The 10,969-nt window shown below is 40.9% G+C and overlaps 1 pseudogene; it reads right to left on the reverse strand.

Annotated features, from left to right (window-relative positions):
• Window positions 1–1,708: 1,708 nt before the first annotated feature.
• Window positions 1,709–4,464, reverse strand: LOC148995895 (uncharacterized; annotated as a pseudogene).
• Window positions 4,465–10,969: the final 6,505 nt, after the last annotated feature.

Raw genomic sequence — 10,969 nt, forward strand, 5'->3', positions numbered from 1 at the left:
TATATTACAGGGTCACATCTCTCTCTCCATTTAAAGGTCTGTGAACTGTGATATATATATATATATATATATATATATATATAGCCTATATATTGTGTATAATATATAAATGTAAATTTCAATAACATTATTTTTGCATTACGTTTCATTATTTAAGCAAATACTTGCCAGTCTGTTAACTTTAATATTTGCAAGCCTCCAAGTTTGCTAGCAAATCTATGCATGATGCCATGGTAAATTAGGGATATTTCATTAGTTGTTTTCCAGATTATTGTCATTTATTGTACATGCTACCTTATATTTTTCAGTTTTCAGCTACAATATTCTGGCTGCTGCTAAGTTACATTCCCAGTCTTAGCAAACGCTAGCTAACGTTAGTCTGTTGACATGAATATTTGCAAGCTTCCAAGCACAGTCAGTCAGACGTCACATTATCCTACCTGTTGCCTTTCACCATCCACTTATTAAGCTGCTCTCGCATCCCTTGACATGCAATCTCCTTTTCCCTCTTTCTTTTTCTGTTTTTAGCTCCCGACAGCTTTTTTGCTTTATCCATCTTTGAGTTTTAACGACAAACTTGCAACTCATGCTCACGGCGCCCCGCCCCCGCCCACTCACTTTTTGCGCCACTGTTCCCATACATGAAAAAAAAGAAAGAAAAAAAAAACATGACGTGTTGGTGATATACTATATTTGTATAGGCTATAGATTAAAATAGCCTAACATGGCTGTATAAAATAAAATGACACATGTAGATTTAAAATCTTCGTTTCCCCTTGTTATTTAATTTAATGAAAAGACACCAGTCATTCTGCCAATATATGTTATTTATTTTACCAATTTATATAAGACATAAGGGAGAGAGAGTGGACCAGCAAAGATCGTCCTTCTGCTTCTCTGTATTTTCCCTCTCTCTGTCTCAAACAAAGAACTTACACAGTACATATAGCTGTTCCAGAGAAACATCTGCTCTTAATCAATCACTGAAATGTATATTCTGCTCCACGGAAAGAAACATAATACACTCAACTTCCCCCCAAGGTCTCCCAAACTCTAAAAGTCTTCCACATACAGAATTCAGAAAAGTTTGATTCATAAAAATGTAGATTATAAATGATTATGAATGTATATGAAAAGTATAAAAAATGTATATGAAAAGTGTAAATCACATGTATAATACTAATGATTATAATTATTAATAAAAACAATAAAAAACTAAAAACAACATTAAAATGATGAGATTGTGAATCTTCAGTCCCTCCTCTGGAACTACGGCCGTCAGTTCCACACCATCATCTCCAGGTGGCCAACCTATTGAAGTGATAGTGCTGAGGAGAAATAGTAGACCAAGACATAGACATAAAAGAACAGAAGAATTGAAAAAGAAAAGAAAACAAATAACAAACAAAAACCCAACCCATGTTATGTCCCCGCATACTATGTGTCATTTAACATCTATGTGTAAGCATTTAAAATAAACCCCAATCATCTAAGAAAAGAAAAACTAAAAAAGTCTTCTGCCCGTGCCTGGACTCATTAATTAATTAACTCGTTAATTAATTAACTCCTCCAGTTCCGAGCCAAAATAAGAAATTAAAATAAACGTTGATGTTAAAGGGTCCTATCCCTTGGGGTTGTAAATCAGTAAGCAGGTGTTCATTGTTTGTGAGGTTGTGTTTTGTAAGTAGTGTATGAAAGTAGTGTATGAAATCTCCTATCTCACTCCGAATTTTCCATTCTCGGCTCTATCCATTTTGTTAGTAATAACCAATCTAAAAGGTTTGGTACTTCTCTTTCTTATCACATATATGATAAGTTTTATTACTAACAGAAACACAAAAACTCCTACCATAGTCAAAACTATCCATTCCAACCATGTTAAATTCCCTGGAATTCGAGCTAATTTCCTCTCAGACATCAATTTAGCTACTCCATTCGCTACGATAACATGACCCATTGCTTGAATTCCCTCCTCTTGAGCTGCCTTAACGCTTGCTTTAACTCTCTTGACCATTTCAAAGAGTTCATAATTCCTCTCTTCCACCAAATCATTATTCCACCACTGTGGATCTAACTGCAACAATTGTACATGTGGAACATGAATTCCACCCAATTGAAGAGGATAGAGAATCTCAACGCAAAATGGATCAGAAGGAATTGGACATAGCTTTCCTCCGTATATCATATTTTCATTTATTCCGTCATGTAATATACACCACTGTGCTTCTGACACCTGCCATGCACCTGTGGCTCGATCTAAAGGAACTACTTCCCAAACTGCAGATCCATTAAGAGACAGACTAAACATTGTAGAACATGAGCAAATTACCCACTCATGTTCCTCAATACAACAGTCTGTAGTAGAAATCATTGGTGTTTCACCTTCAGCCCAATATCCATTCCTTCCCAATCTAATTACTGAATTTCCTTGTCTAACCCCCATTGATTGGAATCGTCTAACTGTCATAATATTGCGTTTCCCATATTGAGGCCAGACCATAATCAAAGGTAATGTTCCAGAACCTGACAACGAATCTTCATTGATTGCGATTTTAACTAATGGAGCATGTTTAGCAGAAGTCAAATTAAGTTGTTTTCCAAAAACCCATAACAAAGATTCCGCTATTCGCTCAGGAACTTGCCCCATTCGAATAACCTGAATATCCTCTACCATTTGATCCTTTAAATTCTGAGCCAAAAATAAACACGCTGCGTCTCAAAATTAGACGATTTCACTAATGCATCTGCCAATTCCCTCGCTGCGTCATTAAGATGCTGACCCGCTGCTATAATATGTAGAGAACCTTGAAGAGTCTCAGTAAGTCCTTTGCCGGTCATTGTTCCCACCCACTGAGAGTACTCACTTAATTGGTTCAGCTGAGCAGTATTACTAATTGAATTGACAGAGCCAAATACCCCCGCTATGTCTCCCCATATACTTCGAGGTTTGCGATTTCGACTTCCAAGAGGATCCTTAGAGGTATAATATTTAATTTCTTTTTCCAACCAGCTCCTAATTTTTGTGAAATTTCCACAATAGGACTGATCATAAACAGTAAGAAGAGACATCAAGTTATAATTAATGCGCTGTCGCACCATATGAGCTTCGTTTATCAAGGTTTTGGTTTCCTTTGCTAACAATATACCATGAGCTGGTGCAATAGTTGTACTTGGGCATGTTTTAGCTTTGTTTGTCTTTCCCGCAGAAAGATAAAAACACCGTCCAATTTCCCCAGTTTCTAATTCAGTCTCACAATATTCATTCGCATCTTCCGAATGCCAAACTCGTATGTAATTTCCCTTGAATCTAGTTGTCCTGGAGGTAGCATCCCATAGAAACCCCTCGCATGGTAACACTATGGGATAGATACAGCCTAGGGCTAATGAATCCCATATTGTAAGCATGTGGGTACGATTCAAAATGAAATTAATTTCCACATCAGTCAATGTTATGAGGTTTAACCCCACAATTTCACATTGTTCTTTTGAACAAATTTCTCGTCTTTGAGCACTACCGGTATACCCCCCATCTTTCACCGGCCAAATTACTCTGCTTTTGTAACATTGGTGGTGAAAGTTACATCCACCGTAGATGCCCACTCGATATTTAGCAAGGTCTTTATCATTACGTGGCACCCAATCCCATAATCCCCATCTGGAAATAAAGGGTAGGGTAAAACGTTGGCCAGATTTCAAGGTTGCATTCCGAGTAATTTCTTGAACTCGAGGAGTCCATAAAGCTTGGCTTCCTTGGTAAATGCCAAGTAAAATTAAAAACAAGCATACCATTGTCGTTGTGTATCGAGAATAACTTGCGACCATCTCTAATCAATGTCAATGGAATTGATTCCTGAAATGGAAGCAGAAAAATAATTAATCATCACTCCTTTTTCCCAAAGTTAATGAGTGAACAGTGCTCAATCTCAGGTCCTAAGCCTTCATCATTTTGTTCATTCACTAAGCAAGGTTTAACTTGTGACCAATGATACCATCTATCTGTTCCTACACCCTTCCCTTTTAGGCAGACACTTGTATCTGTTGTTAAGAGTATCTCATATGGCCCCTCCCACCTAGGTTCTAAACCTTTCCTGGGAATACGTTTGACCATAACAAAACTGCCTAACTCAGGAATGTGTGGAATGTCAGTAGTGGTATGTTTTTCATCCCATTGCTGTTGAGCTTCTCGCACTTTCTTATTATTGTCTTTGATTGCTTTGTCCAGCATTATAAGATAGCGTCGTAGCTTCTCTTGGAACAAAGTAGAGTCTCCTCCTGTTCCCGCAGGCGGCGGAGCATCAGGAGGCAGAACCATTGCTCTTATCAAGCATCTTCTACAGTAATCATCAATGTCTCTCATCATTCGTGGCCACCACCACGTCTCGCTGATTTGAGCTTTCATTGCTTTTGCTCCAGCATGTACTTTTCCATGATACAGCTGCATTAGTTCCCTTCTTGTTCCGATAGGCATCACCATTTGTCCTGTTGGAATTCTCCAGATACCTTGATCATCCTCTTTCGCTCCCGCTTTTATCCATTGTTCTTTCTCTTCATCTATCTCAGTTTGATATGACAGAAGGCGGAGCTCAGGATTATCTTCGGTGTTTTCCTTTACCAAGGTAACAGGAGTAAGAGGAAGTAGTGCTGCTTCTCTGGCCGCTGCATCTGCTGCCGTGTTTCCTTGACTTTCTTTGGATTTGTCAGATTGATGTGATTTTACTTTGATCACGGCTGCTTCTCTGGGTAGGTGACATGCTGCAATCAAACGACGAATTATGGAAGCATGTTGTATTTCGCTCCCATTGCTGGTGATAAGTCCACGTTTTTTCCACAGGGCAAGGTAGTCATGGACCACTCCAAAAGCATAACGACTATCTGTGTAGATGTTGACTCGTTGTCCTTCCGATAATTCGAAAGCTTCTGCAAGTGCTATGAGCTCAGCTACTTGTGCTGAAAAATGCCCAGAAAGAGCTCCTTTCTTCACGACATTTCCATCAGCTTCCACTACAGCCCATCCAGTATGTCGTTTTCCATCAACATAGTAACTGGATCCATCGACCCATAACTCCTTGTCTGGATTTTCAAGAGGTGTTGGATTAACAGGACCAAGACTTTCTTCTTCTACTTGTTTTTCACACTCATGTGGTGTTCCCTCGTGTGGTTCGGGGATTAAGGGATGTGTCTCTGATGATTTCCACTCTCAAATCCTTGTTCAACAAAGTTGCTTCCCATTTTGCTCTCCTTGCATCAGTAATGGTCTTGATGTTTGTGTTGTTCAGCAACGTCACTATACTGTGTGGAGTATGCAATATGATTGTTTGTGCTCCTATCAAATTTTCCACAGCATCCACTGCCCATGTGGCACCATCGAGAGCTTGTATACATCGTGGTTGACCAATCATTGTAACAGGAATCTTTGTGGAAAAGTATCCAACAGGTCTGTATCGATCACCTGGTTTTTGACACAGTACTGCTGAGTACGTCTCATCTCCCACCCTGGTCCACAAATGAAACGGCAATCGTCCATCAGGAAGTCCCAAGGCTGGGGCTGAAGTCAGTTTTTCTTTCATTGAAGTAAATGCTTCCTCAGCTTCCGGTGTCCAGTTTATCTGTTCCATTCCAGGCTTTCCTCCCTTGTACAAGTCAATGAGGGGGCTGGTGATGCTGGCAAAATCAGGAATATACTGACGACAATAGTTGAAAAGTCCCATCACTTTCCTCATTCCTGTAACTGTTAGAGGTTTTGGAAGTTGCCGTAATGCCTCCACACGCTCTGTTGTCAGTCTCCTTCCCTCGACAGATATTTCTTGGCCCAAGTAGATAACCTTGGTTTTGGCCAGCTGTGCTTTGTCGGGGTTGACTTTGAATCCTCCTTTCTTAAGGGCTTGTAGGACAACATTCAGAGCAAATATGTGGCTGTTTTCATCTGGGCTTGCAATTAACAAGTCATCCACGTATTGGAGGCAAACACTTCCTGAACTCTCAATTTCAGCTTTTTGCTCCGTTAAGAACTGATCCAAAGTTCTGTGAAATACCACAGGAGAAATATTAAGTCCTTGTGGGAGTCTGTTCCAGACATACTGTTTTGCACCCAATGTGAAGGCAAGTTTCTCTTGAGATTTTTCGTCAATAGGTATAGACCAGAAAGCAGACAGTACATCTAGTACTGTGAAAATTCTTGCATTTCCTGGAATGTCATTCAGAATGGTGGCAGGATTGGCCACAATAGGATGCGGTTTTGGTGTTACACTGTTGAGTCTTGTGTAATCAATGGTTAATCTCCATGAGTCATCCGATTTCTTGACAGGCCAGACAGGACTATTAGTGGTTGATGAAGTTTGTCTGATAATCCCTTCAGCTTCCAAGTCTGCCACTATCTCTTCCACGGCTCGTCTTGCTTCAGGTCGGATAGGGTATTGTTTATGAGGGGCATGTGTCGGCCCTTCAATAACAACAGGGTCAATGTTGGCTTTGCCACAATCAAATTTGTGTTTAGCCCAAACTTCTGGATGTAAACTGCACAGAAGACCCCACACACCGTCTTTGGTCCAGTCTCTGATAATTGATTTTGCTGCACCAACTAAACTCAAATTACATGTGCGATCTTCGTGTGGTATTATCCCAGCTGTTGTAGCGATTTGACGACTGTCAGTGAAGATGATCATGTTCAACAATGGAAGTATGTCCATGCCAATGAGGCTTCCTTGTGAATTCGGTCCCACCCAGAAAGATGTCCATACGACTTCATCTTCATGTATTTGTAGTGGAACTTGGATACTTTTATGAAATGTTGTGATACCTCCTCCAACTCCTTCAACTTCCATAGTTTCATCTGTTGTAGGTAGGTTCAGATCTGTTATTGAAATTGAGGCTCCTGTGTCAACCAGGATATCACATGGGTGGCCCCCTATTAATGCATTGATGAAAAGGCGATTGTCTCTTTTCTTACTAATACAGGGGGCCGCTGATTCCTATAGCGGACGCATAATCCCCTCTATGAGTTGACGGACTTGTGCGTCCGTCCATGTCTTCCCTTGAGAGGTTTCATCATGATTTTTCGCAGTGACTTGTTTAAATGATGGACCTTGACCTTCTGCTCCACCACCTTTAGCCCAGCAGTCTTTTCTTGAGTGGCCACGCTTTCCACAGCTGCCGCAAACAACAATCTTATTCTTTGTATCCATGTTGTATTGAGCTGTCGCCACTCCTTTTCGATTTGTCTTGTTTCCTTCTTCCTTGTTTGATCTCATCGCCATCTCTAGACGGCCAGCCCATTGCATAATTTGGTCATATGTTTCGCCTGGATTGACTCCAAGTGATAACGCTTGTTGGTATTTAGAGCTAAACCCATCCACAAGTGTGTCAGTGAATTGTACATCATCTCTGTCAGGTTGTTTCTTAGCGCAGAGAGCCCATCTCTCATAAGTGTTCCACTTACGCAGAGCATATTCGTCTGGAGATTCATCATCCTTTTGCTTAATCAATGTCACTGAAGTGAATGGAATTTTACCGCTTCCCAAGATTTCTTGGATTTCCTTTCGGAATACATCTAATGTTTGCCAAAGGCCCAGGGGTCGTCCTTGGCCATCAACCCACAAGTCTACCCATTGGGCTGTTGTTATCGACGCTGGCAGGCGTTCCCATCGGTCTCTTGGGATTTTAGCTTTCACAATGGTGTGAATGTCTTTTAGTGTCATTTGATGTGCTTCAACCAGGGAGTCTAATTCTCGCCAAAACTCTGTGTTTGGATCTTGTCTCTTCAGAGGAGGCAAGGCTGAGAGAATGGCTTGTCGTTCTCCCGGAGTAAATGGTCTTTCTTCGGTCATCATCTCAGGTTGCGACTCTTCCCTTTTAATCACAGGTGAAGAAAACTCAGGACCGATTTTGTCAATTGTAATCACGTCATCATCTCTTGTCTCATCACCCCAGTCAGATCCATAATTATGAGCTGGTGTACATCTCATCATGTCTCTGCTTGGCTGGGCTGATTTAGATCTTGTTATTATTGGAGCTGCTTGTGCAGATGCAATATACATTTTGTCAACTGGACCTCTGTTTGATCTTGAAGCTTGAGGCTGCGTCAGAGGTTTAGATGAACTTGTATATTGTTCAGGCAAAGGTGGATAAATTGGTTTGTAAGGTGGAGGCGTTATTGTTGTCGCGGATTTCACTGGTGCTTGTGAATATTTCCTTTCAGCTTCAGTTATTATATTTGTCCAATCTGGATCAAATAAATCATCACTGGTTGTGTTTTCCTTCTCTGGACATGTGATGGACATGATTTTGTTTAATTTGTGGTATGCTTCAAGCTGAGGCTTCATAACTTCAACAAGCGGTACCGGACCTCCATGTAAGTCACAACAAATTCCACCTTGTTTCACAATCCAATTAGCTGCTAAAATTGGAAATGCTTTTGATTTTATCTTGTCTTTTTGGGACTCGAACCAGCTTAACTGCTCATTCATAGATGCATTAATGTCCAGTCCTTTTTTCAAAAGTTTAGTTAGTTTCTTGTTCTTCTTCTTTTCAAGATACCATTCAGCTATTGTGCTGCTGGTACAGACACTTGCTGCCATCTTCAAGTGTTAAAAGTCTGTGCACTCAGAACAGTCTGTTAACTCAGAACAGTCTGTTAACTCAGAACAGCAGGGATGTATGTGTGCCTATATGTGTGTGTGAATTATTCGGGAAGGGTATGTATGTGCGTCTATGTTCAGAAACTGCAGCCTATGTGATGCGTCTGTGTGTGTGCTCAGAGCTGCAGGCTGTCTGTGTATGTATGTGTGTGTGTGTGCTCAGAGCTGCAGCCTATGTGTGTGTGTCTAAATATGTGTGTATGGGGCTCCCTGCTTCTCTCCCTCTCCAACTGGATGTGTGTGTGTGTATGTGTATGAAGGTACAGGGCAATTCTGAAGGGAGGGGCTGCTTCACTCTCTTTCTTAGACCCTCACTCACAGAACAAAAGAAAAATGTAAAGAAAAGTTAACTCTAATGCTTTTCAGTATTTTAGTTTTCTTTTTAAAACTCAAAACGGTTTCTTTTTTTTTTTTCCTCTTTCCAAATATTTTGGATTTTATCTCAGATTAATTTCTTTGGTCTTTTTTTTTTTTTCCCTTAAAGTTAACTCGGGAGATTGTGAATCTTCACACAACCTTGTCTCTTTTTATTTTATTGACCAAGAATAGCCATTATTAAAGTATAAGCTTAAAAAGTATAAGTAGTATAAGTATAAGAAGCTATATAAGTCAACAAATAAGGCAAGTTAAAAGATTCAGTCAAACGTTTCAACGTTACAGTTAAATAGCCTAAATATATAGTTATGAAACTTCACTTTTCCCCTCAGCCAAAACGATTTTCCAGGGAACAAATCATAGAATAATGAGACCAAAGATCGCCCGTCTGATGTACACAAGCCGATTTATAGCTCATGTTTAACCACTAGACACAGAGCCCGCGGGAAACGCAAGAATGACTAGCCGGGGCAAGGCTGTTGCAGGCGGGGTACATGAGCGCTGAGCACCCGCCGCCCTGTGACTACCTGGAACTCCGAACGTCAGATCGTTTTTTTAAAATAGGCGCTATTTTTATAAATAAACCACAGATTTCAAGGTTCAAGGTTCAAGGAGTCTTTATTAACCCCGAGGGGTAATTTGTTGTGCCGCAGCATATGACATAACACATACACATAAATACATAAAATCGATCAGCATTTCTTTAGTTTTTGTTTCATTAATCTTAATGAAAGACGATTTACACCACTTTGTAAAATCATTTAAAATAGCGCCATACTCAGGGTCGTTATGCGTCAGCAATGACACTATTACCGAGTCGTCGGCAAACTTAATGATATGACGCCCAGTATGCCGGCTTTGGCAAGTGTTTGTGTATAAAATAAATAGGATCACGGAGAGGACGCAGCCCCGAGGGGAGCCGGAGGAAGAAAGGAGAACATCAGATAGCATACTATTCACTCTTACTCGTTGAGACCTATTAGTTAAGAAATTCATCAACCAACAAATAAGACAAGGATCTATATTAAATGTACCTTTCAGAATCCCTGCTAAAATATGTGGTTGGATACAATTAAAAGCTGAAGAGTCGATAAAAACCAGCCGCACAAAACTCTTTGCATTCTCGAGATGGGTATGAATTAAATTCAAGAAAGTACAGACAGCATCTTCCACACCCCGGTTCGGCCTATAGGCAAATTGAAACGGATCTAGTAGATCTTGGACAGATTTTAAAAGTTCGTCTTTCACGATCTTCTCTAATGTTTTCATAGTGAGTGACGTTAACACTGTCACAGGTCGAGGGGAGGACGCTCGGGTGACCAACCACCCCCCCTCTAACTGAGTCACCACCGTGAGGAGCCGACACCACAGGCACACAACAGAGGACCCGGAGACAGAGATAAGTTTCAAAGGAGTAACAATCTTTATTAAACCAAAGGTTTCTCACAGTTCAAGAGACTCTCGTCGATGTACGATGATGGAGCAGGGGGGTTGAAGCTTACTTCTCCCCAGCGGTGCTGCAGACTTCCAGACCCAAGAGTAAGTATGTCAGGTAAGGATTCTTCACGGTACAAAGTTCTCTCGTTGGTGCACAGTAATGAAGCAGTGGATTAGAAGCTTACTCTTCCCCCAGCGGTGCTGCAGACCTCCAGACTCAGACAGTAAGTATGGCAGGTAAGGATTCTTCACAGTACAGAGTACTCTCGTTGGTGCACGATAATAAAGCAGTGGATTAAAAGCTTCCTTTTCCCCCAGCGGTGCTGCAGACTTCCAGACTCAGACAGTAAGTATGGCAGGTAAGGATTCTTCACAGTACAGAGTACTCTCGTTGGTGCACGATAATAAAGCAGTGGATTAAAAGCTTACTTTTCCCCCAGCGGTGCTGCAGACTTCCAGACTCAGACAGTAAGTATGGCGGGTAAGGATTCTTCACAGTACAGAGTACTCTCGTTGGTGCACGA

The sequence above is a fragment of the Pimephales promelas genome, chromosome 2 (assembly GCF_988280905.1).
Source record: "Pimephales promelas chromosome 2, fPimPro1.hap1.1, whole genome shotgun sequence".
In the NCBI taxonomy this organism is placed as follows: Eukaryota; Metazoa; Chordata; class Actinopteri; order Cypriniformes; family Leuciscidae; genus Pimephales; species Pimephales promelas.